This window comes from Notamacropus eugenii, chromosome 5 (genome assembly GCF_028372415.1).
Source record: "Notamacropus eugenii isolate mMacEug1 chromosome 5, mMacEug1.pri_v2, whole genome shotgun sequence".
Taxonomy (NCBI): domain Eukaryota; kingdom Metazoa; phylum Chordata; class Mammalia; order Diprotodontia; family Macropodidae; genus Notamacropus; species Notamacropus eugenii.
In genome coordinates, this window is record NC_092876.1 from 234180685 (window position 1) to 234195227 (window position 14543).

Sequence of the window (14543 nt, forward strand, 5' to 3'; positions counted from 1 at the left end):
AATAAGAATGTACATGTAGAGCTTTTATCAGATCGCATGCTGTCTTGGAGAGAGGGGAGAGAGGGAGGGAGAGAAGAGGTAAAACTCAAAAGCTTATGGAAGTGAATGTTAAAAACTAAAATTAAATAAATTAATTAGAAAAGAAAATATAAAAAAAGAAATATCTGCATTGTAAATAGCTCAGACAAAAGAAATAAAAAAAGATGATTGTACATGAAACTGCAAATCTATTACATACAGCTTGTTATTCTTTTTAAATATATAATAAAGTTCTCATGTAAATTAGTTTAAATCTTATGCTTTAAACTTAAAGAGAGATTTTTAGAACTTACTCTTCCTTTTAGGAGCAACAGGAAGCATCTCATCTGAGGACGGCAGGTCTATAATCTCATGCCCAATAGAGTTGAATGGCAATGACTATAAATCCAGTAAAGCATCAGGAGGCAGTAGCCCCCACCCCACCCCCTCTCACACACAACCAGCAGAAACTACAGACCTCACCCACATATCCAACAGAGACTGTGTGTCTAACACAGACTATATATCTGGAAGAGAATAGATACCACTTGAGATCACTGGAGAGTGGGCCAGGCAGGAGCAGCATAGTGACATCACCAGAAGATATTGGGAGTCCATGAAGCATTAGAAACATGAGTTGCTCCCTTCACATCTATGACTTAGCTACATATGTGCTCAAAGTGTATATTTTCTCTATACATGTACCTTGGACTTCCCTGCTCCTTATGTTTGTACTTCTCTATGTCAGTTCCCTATATTTATCTGCCTTTTTACCTGATGGTGTATATATGGATACTAGATTCTAGATTTATGGGGCAAATAATTAACTGCTACTTTTCTTACTATGCTATTTCATTAAAAGCCTTTCTTTGAAATTGTGTTCTCTGGCTGACTTATTGGCAGGATTCCTAAATTTTAATTTTGAGTGTATAGAGACCCAGTGAGTACCTTGAACCCAGGTTAGCCTTGTTTGAGGGACTCATTTTGTGAGTTGAGGGGAATGGGCCTAGAACTATACTTATATGGGGACAGAATGAAGTGATTCGACTTGAGGAAGCTCAGGAAAACTTTAGCTCCCACTTTAACTTCATTTAACTCCTTCGCCATTTTAGGCACCCTCCCCCATATATCTTTTAAAATGAAATCTCCCTGGGTTGGGTAAAATGTTAATTCCTTAGCACCTGAGTGTTAAATTAGATTCCTTTCTCCATAGATGATAAGAATCTATTGGGAGAATGAAATCAGAGAGTTAAAGCTGGTAAGATCATTTGGTCTAATTTACTCATTTTATAAAAAAAGACACTGAGGTCTCTAGAGTTTGTTCACACATGGAATAAGTAGCAAAGAATTTGAACCTATGGTCAGATCTAAGTAAGTGGAAAAACATCTATTGCTCATGGTGGGCTGAGCCAATATAATAAAAATGACAATTCTACCTAAATTAAATTACTTATTTAGTGCCATACCAATTAAACTATCAGATAATCATCATCTAGAGCTGGAAAAAATGATATCAAAATTCATCTGGAAGAACAAAAGGTCCAGAATATCAAGGGAATTATGAAAAGAAATGCTAAGGAAGGTGGCCTAGCACTACCAGATCTTAGATTATATTATAAAGCAATTATCAAAACTGCTTGGTACTGGCTAAGAAACAGAAGGGTAGACAAGTGGAATATGTTAGGTACTCAAGACAGTAGACAATGAACATAGCAATCCACTGTTTGCTAAACCCAAGGACTCCAGCTTCTAAGATAAGAACTCACCGTTCGACAAAAATTGCTGGGAAAACTGGATAAAAGTGTGGTGGAAACTAGGCATAGACCAATGCCTGACACCATATACAAGAATAAATCCAAATGGGTAGACGATCTAGGTATAAAGATTGATACTATGGACAAATTGGTTGAGCAAGGAATAGTATATTTATCAGATTTATGGAGAAGGGAAGAATTTTTGACGGAAGGAAAGATAGAAAGCATTATGAAGTGCAAGATGGATAATTTTGATTACATTAAACTGAAAAGTTTTTGCACAACCAAATGCAATGCAACCAAAATTTGGAGGAATGGAGAAAACTGGAAAAGAATTTTTACAGCTAATGTTGGTGATAGAGGCCTCATTTCTAGAATATATAGAGAACTGAGTCAAATGTACAAAAATAGAAGTCATTCCCCAACTGATAAATGGTCAAAGGATATGAACAGGCAATTTTCAGAGGAAGAAATTAAAAATATCTATAATCATGAAAAAATGCTCTAAATCACTTTTGATTAGAGAGATGCAAATCAGAACAACTTTGAGGTACCACATCACACCTATCATATTGGCAAACATGATAGAACAGGAAGATGATAAATGTTAGAGAGGATGTGGGAGAGTTGGAACACTAATACCCTATTGGTGGAGCTATGAACTGATCCAGCCATTCTGGAGAGCTATTTGGAACTATGCCCAAAAGGCTACAAAAATATGCATACCCTTTGACCCAGCACTACCGCTTCTAGGATTGTATCCCCAAGAGATCATAAAAATTGGAAAGGGTCCCACAAGTACAAAAATATTTATAGCAGCACTCTTTGTAGTGGCCAAAAACTGGAAATCAAGGGGACACCCATCAATTGGGGAATGGCTGAATAAATCATGGTATGTGAATGTAATGGAATACTATTGTGCTCTAAGAAATAATGAACAGGAAGACTTCAGAGAGTCCTGGAAAGACTTATATGATCTTATGCTGAGTGAAAGGAGCAGAACCAGGAGAACTTTGCACACAGCAATGACCACAGTGTGTGAGAGTTTTTTTCTGGTAGACTTGGAACTTCACTGCAATGCAAGGACTTAAAAAAAAATCCCCAATGGTCTTCTAAGGCAAAATGCCTTCCACATGCAGAAAAAGAACTATGTAATTCAATCACAGAATGTAGCAGATCATTTTGTGTGTGTGTGTGTGTGTGTGTGTGTGTGTGTGTGTGTGTGTGTTGCATTTTGGTTAGATGATTTCTCCCACTCATTTTAATTCTTCAGCACAGCATGACTATAGTGAAAATATATTTAGTAGGAATGTATGTGTAGAACCTACACAAAATTGTATGCTGTCTTGGGGAGGGAGGGAGGAGGGAGGGAGAGAAAAATAATAATCTAAGTTATATGGTAGTGATTGTAGAACACTGAAAATAAATAAAATTAATTAATTTAAAAAAAAAAGAATTTGAACCTATGTTATCTCATTCTGAACCCAGCACTCTTTCCACTATAACACATTGAGTACATGATCTTCTGGAGAGAAATGGAAAATTGGAAGGGGAGAGAGAAGCAGTGAAAGGGCCACGAATACCTGACTTATTTGACAATTTTGCCATGGGCCTGACCCCATCTGCCAACTAAATGCCTGGCAACGGAAACGATGACAGCTAGTACTTATCCTGCACATAAGGACGCTTTGAGTCAATCTCTGATTTCTTTGAGGATCTGTGTATGTCTGACTTTGACCTGGTCAATGAATCTCTTTGACCTCCATATTTCCATCTGCAAAATGGGAATAAATAACTATCCCCCTTGCTTCCTGAGGATAATGTGAGGATAAGCAAGAGCTGTAAATAGAAAGTGATTTTGATTCTTCAAAAGACAGAGTCCCATGATTACTACAATTTTCAATTGTTTTTTAAGGTTGGAGCTAAAACTTCAGATATGAAACTAGTTGTTGTTGACTGAAGAGCTTGGAGGAAGAACATTCTTCTTTGGTGAAAGCAAGAGCTAACCTATCAGTGGGCTGATACATCTTGGAGGCATTTGGGTTTTTAAAAGGAGTGGCCAGGCCTACATTCCTGTAAGAGTCCTCGTGGAAAGCCAAAGTGAGGTGTGGTCTCCAGTTTCTCAGAACAATCGAAGGAGATGAGCCCTCTGAGGTTTTCTTTTGGTAATCCAGAATCTCCAGAGAGCTGAGTTCCCATATGAGTTCACAATGAAAGTACTTTAGGTTAACTCATGGTGATAGCTTGAGGAGAGTCTCTGACCTTGGTCCTAAAGGTCACAGACTCAAAATCAGCCTGTTAACGGCAGTTACTGAGTAACTACAGCAAACAGACCTCTTAATGGTGGGGAACTAGGGCAAAAGATCAAGGAGCAACACCTGGTCCCTCCTCCAAGGAATGACCATTTTAAACATTAAACTTTTTATCTAATACTGATCTCCCTAACGTTTTCTAAGTTTGCACCACACAGAAACTGCATTTTCTGCTGGAGAATGGACACAGAAAAGTCAAGCAGCACTCAGTCACATAGCAGGATACCCAAGACAGGGATGTGTTGGTAAATGTTTAACAACTGGCCTTGGGTGGGGGGAATACCCATAAGTTTAATCCACTTTATTAATATTTCTTTCATCATTTTCTTAAGTGTAGAAAATCAACAACACAATAAATCAAACTAATTTGTAGCATTTGCTGATTTAAAAAAATTTAATTAATTTATTTTTAGTTTTCACCATTCACTTCCATAAGATTTTGAGTTCCAAATTTTCTCCTCATTCCTCTCCTTCCCCCACTTCAAGATGGTGTGCAATATGATACAGGCTCTACATATATATTCATATTGAATATATTTCCACATTAGTCATGTTGTAAAGAAGAGTTAGAACCAGTGAAAGAAACCACAAGATAAAAGAAACAACCCCTTGCCCCAAAAAGAGACCAAATAATATGCTTTGTTCTGCATTTAGACTCCATAGTGGGGCAGCTAGGTGGTGCAGTGGATAGAGCATCAGTGCAGGAATCAAGAGGACCTGAGTTCAAATCTCACCTCAGACACTTGACACTGGCTGTGTGACCTTGGGCAAGTCACTTAACCCCAACTGCCTCATCCTGGGTCATCTCCAGTTATCCTGATGAATATCTGGTTACTGGATTCAGATGGCTCTGGAGGAGAAGTGAGGCTGGTGACCTGCACAGCCCTCCCTCACTCAAAACAAAGTCAAGTGCAAGTCACGTCATTATTTCTCTGATGGCATGGTCTTCTTTGGCAACAAAGGACAAACACACACACCTCCTTACCTATATAGACTCCATAGTTCTTTTTCTGGATTTGGATAGCATTTTCCATCATGAGTTATTTGAAGTTGTCTTAGATCCTTGCATTGCTAAGCAAAGAGAAGTCTATCAAAGTTAATCATCGCACAATGTTGCTGTCACTGTGTAAAATGTTCTGGTTCTGCTCACTTCACTCAGCTTCAGTTCATGTAAGCAACTGCTGATTTTTCAAGCACAAAAAAAGCTAAGAACTCAAGCCAAATAAATGGATGACTTATAGGTTCTCTTGAAAGAATTTAATAAAGGCATTGGTATAGTTGGTTTCACCTTGGACCAAAAGCAACAACAAACATTATTTCTTGGAACATTTGATCTATCAGATTTTGAGCTACTCCTGACAAATATTGGCATGGGGACCACTGGAAAGATGATTGTCTCTTATGTATCAATATCTATCGCAGCCAATGAACTAGAGAAATTCTATGAAGATTATTCTACGTAGCAAATTTTTTCTTTTTGTGTTTATAAAATCTATGCAGTATATGTAAGCATTCATTCAGGGGGTATGAGAAACTTCGAAGTACTGTATCCGTGAGGACAAGGACAATGTCATTCATCTTTATGTTCCCAGAATTTAATACTGCCTGTTGCTTAACAGGATCATAACAAAGTTGTACTGAATTAAATGCCAATGTATGTATGTAACCTAGACTCCACTTTTATAGAAAATAGAAGAGGAAGAAGAGAGGACAAAGACAAGACACTTCATTTGAGTATAAGTACAGCTATGTTTAATGACAGTCATGATTTGGTATTCAATTAAATTTCTAGCTCAATGTGCTTTCCCAAATGTTACTACTTATTCATGGGAAGAACTTGTGGTATAGCTGAGACCAGAACAAAGAGATGGCATGGTACAGGGGAAGACCACTGGATTTGTGTCAGAAGACTTGGGTTCAAATTCCACCTGTGTCATTTACCAATTATTTTACCTTAGGCAAGTCTTTCACTTCCCTGGTCTTCAGTTTCCTCATCTGTGAAATGAAAGGGTTTAGGTTAAATGGCCTCTAAGGCCATTTTAAAATCAATGATCCTAAAACCTACCTACTAGCCATGTGCTTTCCAATGTGTACTCTTCAATCCAGTGATGCTGGCCTCCTGGCTGTTCCATGAAAAGACTCTCCAGGCATTCTTTAACGCTGTCCCCATGCCTAGAATGCTCTCCTTCCTCCTCTCTGATTACTAACTCCTTGATTTCCTTTAGGTCCCAACTGAAATCCCACCTTCTACAGGAAGCTTTCCCTAACCACTCTGGATTCCAGTATGTAATGGTAATTTAAATGGGAAGATCTTTCCCATTCATTAATAAGCCAATGTGACCTGCTTAAATCACATGGAAGACTAAGTCACATGTAGTAGAAAGAGCTTGCTGAATGGGTGGAACAGGTAGCATGGAGCAGAGGTATGAGGAAGTTGAGGGGGTAGGGGGTTGGGAATGGGGAATGATTTTGTCCACTGCAGTGTTAATGTGTATTGACTTCTTGGTTAGTATGACCAGTTTGGCTTTCTGGTTTGGGGATTCCACTTTCTGGGGTCTGAATAAATATTTTTCTTCTGCCTTCTATATGGAGAGTCTGTTATACTTTGTGATTCAGAATTATGCAGGCATATTCATGGTTGCCCTTGGTGCTGTGAATATTGCCTGGGCCGTACACAGTGCCTTCCCTCTGTTATTTTCTCTTTATCTTGTATATAACTTGCTTTGTATATATTTATTTTCATGTTGTCTCCTCCATTTCATTGTAAGCTTCTTGAGGGTTTTGCCTCTTTTTGATCCCCCAGCACTTAGCACATTGCCTGGCACACAGTAGGCACTTAATCAATGTTTATCAGATTGAAGGTAGGCTTAGTGACATGATAAGCCTTGTTTGATTTTTTTTTACATAGGTTTCTTTCTTAAATAAAATGGCTTCAGGACTACTCATCTTTAGTGTCTTTGTGGCCATTTCATTCAGAGCCAAGACATCCTTAGGCCAAATTCTGACTCATATTTTGAGGAGGCCAAATACTTACTATCAACCTTTTCAAAAAGTTTATTCAACCTTTACTTAACTCCATCTTGAAAAGACAAAGGATCATGAATTAATGTGTTAATGAGTTAATGAGCGATCTTTCCTGTAGATAGTTTTGCAAAAAAAACAAGATTGCCAATATTTTTTTTTGACATTTCCAAGACTGGCAGTTGACTGGGTTCAAATCAACTTAAGAGAAAGCAGATTTTGGATGCAGGCACATATATAGTACTATTCATTGTAACATGGCATGTTATTGTATGGATTCAGCTAGAACATAGGCTTGATAGGCTCACAGATGGCTATAACTAAAAATGCCCTTAGGGGTCATCTAGTCCCATGCTCTTATTTTCCAGATGAGGAAAACCAAGGTCCATGTCTAAGATTATGTAGTGACAGAGCTGGGACTTGACCTCAGGTCTCCTACCTCCAGTGTCCTTTCTATTGTAACATGGCATGCCTCTAGAAACAACTACATGTAGTAAGCTTTACTTAATACTCATACTACAATACAAGAGACCTCCAATCTTGTCCCCTAATACCACAATCATTCTGGCCTACTACTTGCTGCTACATATACAGATATTCTATCTTTCACCACCATGCCTTTGTATTGTCTCTCCCTCCTGACCAGAATTTACTCTTTTCTCACCTTTGTCTCTTGGAATCACTGGGTTTTCTTCAAGACTCAGCTCAAGTACTTCTCCATAATATTTTTCTTGACCTCAACTCTCTCTAGCTAATAGTATCCTCCTCCCCCAAACAACATTATATTTAGTTTGTGTCTACTTTGTACACACTTACATAATCATATATGAGGCTATAGACTTACTCTCTATAATGGTAATTATGAGAGTTAAAGATCTTCCCCATCCATTGATGGGCCTGCCTATTAAGGGAAGTCTGATTAGGGGAGGCCCACACCTTTTCTTAATTTCTAATGAGGCACTGGTTCTCAAGGGTTGTGATGACCTCTGGCTCTAAAAAGTGTATAAATACTCTGAGGTGAGGTTTTACTTTGGGGCTTACTCATTGGAAGTGTTTATTTGGCCAGATGAGACTCTGGGCAATAGCTAAAGAGCCCCTCTAGCTATGAAAACCCAGATGTTGATGTTTCTCTCTCTGGTAATTAAGTATGTATGGTCAGACAGTTGGATATGTCTATTGATCTGCAGTATATATATTGCTTATCGTCAGATAGTTGGAAGCCCTGTCTGTTGATCTCTTCTCTGTATTTTCTCTGAAGTTCAAGGTGTTGACTTTCTCCCCTAAACTAAGTGAATGATATATGTGCTTGATTAAAATGATTGTTAATCCATCAAAAGTTGTTTTCCTTTTAGAAAAGCAGATCTAAGAAACTGTACAGCAGGCCTTCCTGTGTATGCTGGGGTCCTTGCTAATACATTCTCCCAAATCCCATATGCATTAGCAAGTCTTGTTCCCAGAGCTACTGCTTCTCCTTAATATTCTTGGGGTGTCCCTGAATGGCTGAGGTTCTTCTCTGATGCTATCAGTTTGAACCCCTATTCCAGTGTGTTCATCTCCCTTATTAATGAGCAGTTACAACTAGTATCTTCTCAGTATCATTGATTGATCCAATTATTAGTGCCCTAGTTATTAGTGCCTAATTTAATCAATTAATATTAATTAGCTTTTACAAAGGAATATTTGCTGAAAAGAAACAGCAAGAACAGAAGTACAAACTAGACTCTATACTACCTCAATCCAAAGGAAGATTGAGCTCAAATTTAAAGCAACTGCTCTAAAGCTTCTTACCCCCTCTCCCTGACATGTCACTTCCAAATGCAGCATATCAGAGAGATGGAGTTACTTCCTAGGATATAGGACCTGGAGTCTTGGCCCATCAATGGGCTGGGTCCTGATACTCCTCTCAGCCTGAACCCCTGACTTGGACTTGGCTATCAGCTGTCTACAAACTCTCACACGGACCCTAGCTCTAGGACCTCTGGTGGCTCTCCTAGTCTTTTGAAGATCACAAGGTTAATAGCCTAGTCCAGAGGTGGGGAACCTGTGGCCTCGAGGCTACATGTGGCTCTCTAGGTCCTCAAGTGCAGCCCTTCGACAGAATCCAAACTTCACAGAGCAAATTTGGTACTTGAGGACCTACACGGCCACATATGACCTCAAGGCCACAGATTCCCCACCGCTGGTCTAGTCTGTTCCATCTTCACTATTATTTCACCTAAGGCAAGAAAGAGCAGACACCCTATAGTGTCTGCACAGAAGACAGAGCAGGGCCATGTGTGCCCAGCTTCCAGTCTGCCCAGGTGGGGCCTACCAACTTTCCCTATCCATGCTGAGACTTGAAAGAGTTCTAACCTCCTCACTTGAATGTTGTTGTTGGTCAGTCTCAGTTATGTCTGACTCTTCGTGACCCCGTTTGAGGTTTTATTGGCAATGATACTGGAGTGGTTTGACATTTCCTTCTCCAGCTCTTTTTACAGTTGAAGAAACTAAGGCCAATGGAGATTAAGTGACTTGCCCAGGATCACATAGCTAGTAAGTGTCCGAGGCCAGATTTGAACTCAGGAAGATGAGTCTTCCTGACTCCAGGCCCAGCACTCTATTCACTGTGCCATAAATGAGAAAAATGAGGCTGGGATGATTTAAATGACTTTCTAAGCGTCACAATAACTCTGAGACCACAACACATCCCCAGAGAGCCTCTCTAGAACTGCATAGATCTTGTCCCATATACCTCAATGCATTAGGCTGAGAAAACATATGCATCATCTCTACTCCACCTCCCACCCCCATTTCATATGGAATAGGTTTAGAATTTTGAACTTGAAGAGGAAAAAGATTAGAAGAGCCACTGGGGTGAAGATTTCTCTACATTTGAAAGAATATTGCTTTGGCTAGTTAATATCTTTTGAATGCAAATCAAGTTCCAGCTCACCAGCCAATCCAAAGTCTATTTCTTCACCAGTTATCAAAGTAAATACTCACATGCTCATAGTCCAGGTGTACATGAGGACTGCTTCATGTCTAGCACATCACACATGCTCACAAGGGCTCAGCTCTCATTCACCAGTTCTGTAATATTTATAAAGATAAATATTTCCCTCATTGGAATAAAAGCTCCTTGAGGGCAGGAACTGTATCACTTCTTTCCTTTGTATCTCCAGGGCCTAGCACAGTGTCTGACACATGTTAAACAATTTAATAAGTGATTGATTATATTAATATCATCACATACTATCTAACTCAAAGGAATCCTAATATAGCCTTACAGAAAGCACAGCAATTTATTAGTTGCCAACTTATATGACCTTCATGATGGCATCCACTTATCTTAGAGGTAACCTGAACAAAGCAAGTGTGTATCTAGTTAAATTTTCCTGGTGGCAACCTGGATAGCCACAAGTAGACAACAGAAGAGGGATGATGGTAAGGATTCAGATGCCTCCTAGATGGAATGAAGTGTTTGGGGCTGGTTGGAGGTCATCCTCTTACCTCTTCCTTCTTTTTTCTTTCTTTCTTTCTTCCTTCCTTTCTTTCTTTTCTTCTTTTCTTTTTTCTTTCTCTATTTTTCTATGTATCTATCTGTCTATCTATCACCTATCTATCTATCTATCTATCTATCTATCTATCTATCTATCTATCTATCTATCTATCTATGTATCCATCTATTTATTTATTTGTCTGTCTGTCCATTCATTCGTTCGTTTGTTTGTTGCATTGAATCCATCACTCCATTCACTGATTAGATCTGGCATAACGGTTGAGATAATAGGACACTAAATCCAGAAGGCCCTGCTACTAAAGGGTTGTTGTTTAACTTCTCTGAGCCTCAATTCTTTATCTGTATGTAGTGGGAGATAGAGGTGATTTTTATCAAAGAATAGCTGATTTTTCCCTAGCCCAGTTAGTGATAGTATAGGTCCAAAAGGATTTGTTTTGTGAAGTTTGGATTCAATGAAAGGGCTGCACCTGAGGACCTAGAGGGCCACATGTGGCCTCATGGCTGCAGGTTCCCCACCCCTGTTATTGGATGTTAGGCTGGAGGCTTGAGGCCATCCAGATTTTAAAGGAAATGTAAAGAAGCGTTAATGCTTGTTATTCCTTTTGGAGTTGTGAAGAATTTCTTTAATAAACTTTGATGGAAATGTAGGGAGGCTAGCCATTGACTGGTGGAAGGATGAACCACACCCCCAGAGGCCTTTAAAAGGAAAAAAAAAGGTACTCTTGAGGAAGGTAGTCAAGGTAGGAGACTGCTGTGAGGAGTATGAACTCTAGCAGTCAAGAAGATAGCCAGTTATAGAAAAATCCAGTCCTTGGGAGGGAATCATTCCTTACCATTTGGAAAGATATTGATGAAAGATATTTCTCTGCTCCCAAATCAGCTATGATATCTTGTGATGGATTCAAATCACCCTATAGTAAAAGACTGGATTCAACAGAAATTCTGTGTGTCCTTGGGCAAATCACTTTGCCTCTTTGGGTCTCAGTTTTTTCATATGAAAAAGGAGGAGATTGGACTAGATGGCCTCTAAAGTCCCTTCCATGTCTAAATCTATGATCTGATGAATATTTCACATCATTTTATAAGTCTGCAGTGCTTATAAAGATTGTTATTTCTCCCTTTCCTAAGCTTCTAATGCTGCCAGATGTTCTGTGGCATATTTAGGCACTATATACTCTGTTGTTTCCAGGAACATCTGGAAGACTTCACCACCTACAGGGAATCCTTCTACTTGGATATGGTCCATGACAAGCACTCATGGTAAACATCTCTCTTTTATAACTTCCTTGATATTGACGATGATCAGAGGATCATTAAACAAAATGATTTCTCTTGTTCCATCTGTCAAGGAATCTGGTATGATCTTAACACATGCATGAGAAAAGATGGAAGATGGCCTTTAAAAATGAATTTTGCTCTGTTGAATCAAATGCTCTTTTAAAAAATCAACAAAAATTAACAATAGGATCTTATATTCTTCTGTACCTTTCATTTAATTATGTGACTGTGAAAATGGGAATTGCTATTGAAAATAATTTGTGGCAGCATGTCTTTTTGCTTCTCTTATTTTCATCAACAATATCAATGAAAGTGATGTAGATAATCTTTTTTTAATTTAATATTTTATTTTTTCCCAATTACATGCAAAAATTTTAGTATTCATTAATATTCTTTTTTTCAAAGTTTGAGTTCCAATTTGATATAGGTTATACTTGCACAGTCATGCAAAACATATTTCCATGTTAAGTCATGCTGTAAAAGACAAAAACCCCAAGAAAAATAAAGAAAGTAAAAAAAAATATTCTTCGATCTGTGTCCAGATTTCATCACTTCTTTCTCTGGTGATGGATAGCATTTTTCATCATAAGTCCCTCAGAATTGTCTTGGATCATTGCATTGCAGAAAATAGTTAAGTTATTCACATTTGATCATTATGATTTAAATCATTTTCTAAAGAGAGAAAAAGTAGACATAAAATGGCAACTATTGATTGCCCTGGAAGCATGGCAGAGTGGAAAGCATGGTGGATTCTGAGTCACAGGACCTGGATACCAAACCTGACTCTGCCACTTTGTATTTGTGCTTTCTTAAGCAAGATATTTAACCATTTTGAAGTTGGTTTCTTAGCCAATTAATTGAGGAGGCAACAGCCTATGTTGCCTTTTAATTGCACGGTCTTGATAATCATATGATCAGTGATCATTCTGCAGATGCTTAGAAGTTTATCCTCATTCAGATATCCCAAAAATTGATTTTTCCAATACTTCTATTTAGTATGGCTTTCTTCTGGGTGTTCTGGGTCTGCTTCAATTCCTCTTTCCATCTTCATTTTTTTTAATGCCATTTTTACTTCCCTATCTTGCACAACAGGGTTTCATTGTCATACCATGATGAAAATAGTTTTGTTATAGAAATGCTGACAAGTATCTTCTATTTTTTGTCTGTTGTCCTTTTTCCAATTTCAACTATAAATGCTCTGGGGATGAATTAGCTTAGGTCTTATGTCAAGCTTTCAGCACGCTAATTTTCTTTCCTACTAACTCCTTCTCATTATTTTGTAGAGTGATAATTTAATTTTCCAGCATGATTAGACCTTACTCTTATATAGTGCTTGAAGGTTTTCAAAGTATTTTACATACTGCATAATATTTGATCTTCTCACCAAACCTGTGAAATAGGTGCTAGTGTTATTCCATTTCACAGATTGAGAAACTGAATCTTAGAGGTTAAGTAATTGACCTGTAATCAAACATCTAATAACCATCAGCCTTGGGATGTGAACACAGTTCCCTCCTGACTTCAGATACAGTATTTTTTCCATTCAATTCAATTGTTACTCCATTCAGCTCAATTCACTTCAATTCAGTGCTAAGCTCTGAGCATCCAAATACAAAACCCAAAATTATTGGTGCCCTTAAGGACATTCTACTGAGCTTTTAGTATCTCAGTTAGAAAAGGAGGCAGGGAACTAAACCTGTAATTTCCTGGGTATAAGGAGGTCCCTGATGAACAAACTCCCTTCACCATTACCTTCTCCGCAACGTTTTGTCTAAGAGAATTGTTTAGAGCTCCAACAGGTACTGTTAAATTTCTGCTTTATTTGGGGCATGGCAAATCTCAGATTTCTTACCATCTTGTATCAGAGCTCCTAGGTCCTTTTCCTGAAGTAGACTGCTATGACCCACTCTACATGACCTATTTTACATTCTGGCTTTTTGAGTCCTATCTCCTTACTAGATTGTAAGCTCCTAGAAAAGGTTCTGATTGAATCTGCTCCTTGGGTTTAGAGTTAGAAGAAACCTTAAAGGTAATTTAATTCAATGCTCTTATTTTACAGATGTTGAAACCAAGGACCTCAGAGATGGTGTGTCTTGCCCAAGGTCAAACAGACACCAAGTAGTACAGCCAGAATATGACCATGAGGTCCTCAGATTCCAAGACCTTTTGAAACTTTGCCCCAATTGCCTCTTTTTTCTTTTTAAAAGATTTTATTTAATTTTTAGTGTATGGAAAAAAACCAAGCATTTCCATAATACAGGAGAATAATAAAAAGATGATTGCACGCAAAACTACAAATCTATTATGTACAACTTGCTATTCCTTTTAAATAATTAAGTTATCCTTCCCCTGACCATTAGACACAAAAATGTGTCTCTCTATACGTATATATTGATATATAAAATCATTCTATACATACTGCTATTTATCAGTTCTTTCTCTTGATGTAGATAGCATCTTCCTTCATAGGTCCTTTATAGTTAATTTGTTTACTTAAGAATAATCAAAATGACTTCTTCACTCAAAGTTGTACTTAAACCATATTGCCATTACTGAATATGACATTCTCTTGGTTCTGCTAATTTCACTCCTTATTATTTCATGAAAACATGATTGGCTTCTATATCTTTTAACAATATATTGTATATAATATACTTGTAT

At 38.0% G+C, this 14543-nt stretch overlaps 1 long non-coding RNA gene across 1 annotated transcript; it reads left to right on the plus strand.

Annotated features, from left to right (window-relative positions):
* The first annotated feature begins 4255 nt into the window (after positions 1 to 4255).
* Positions 4256 to 14207, plus strand: LOC140509105 (uncharacterized). The gene is made up of 4 exons (XR_011968571.1): positions 4256 to 4329; positions 6310 to 6376; positions 11794 to 11864; positions 13942 to 14207. It is a non-coding gene; the product is annotated as an uncharacterized lncRNA (long non-coding RNA).
* Positions 14208 to 14543: the final 336 nt, after the last annotated feature.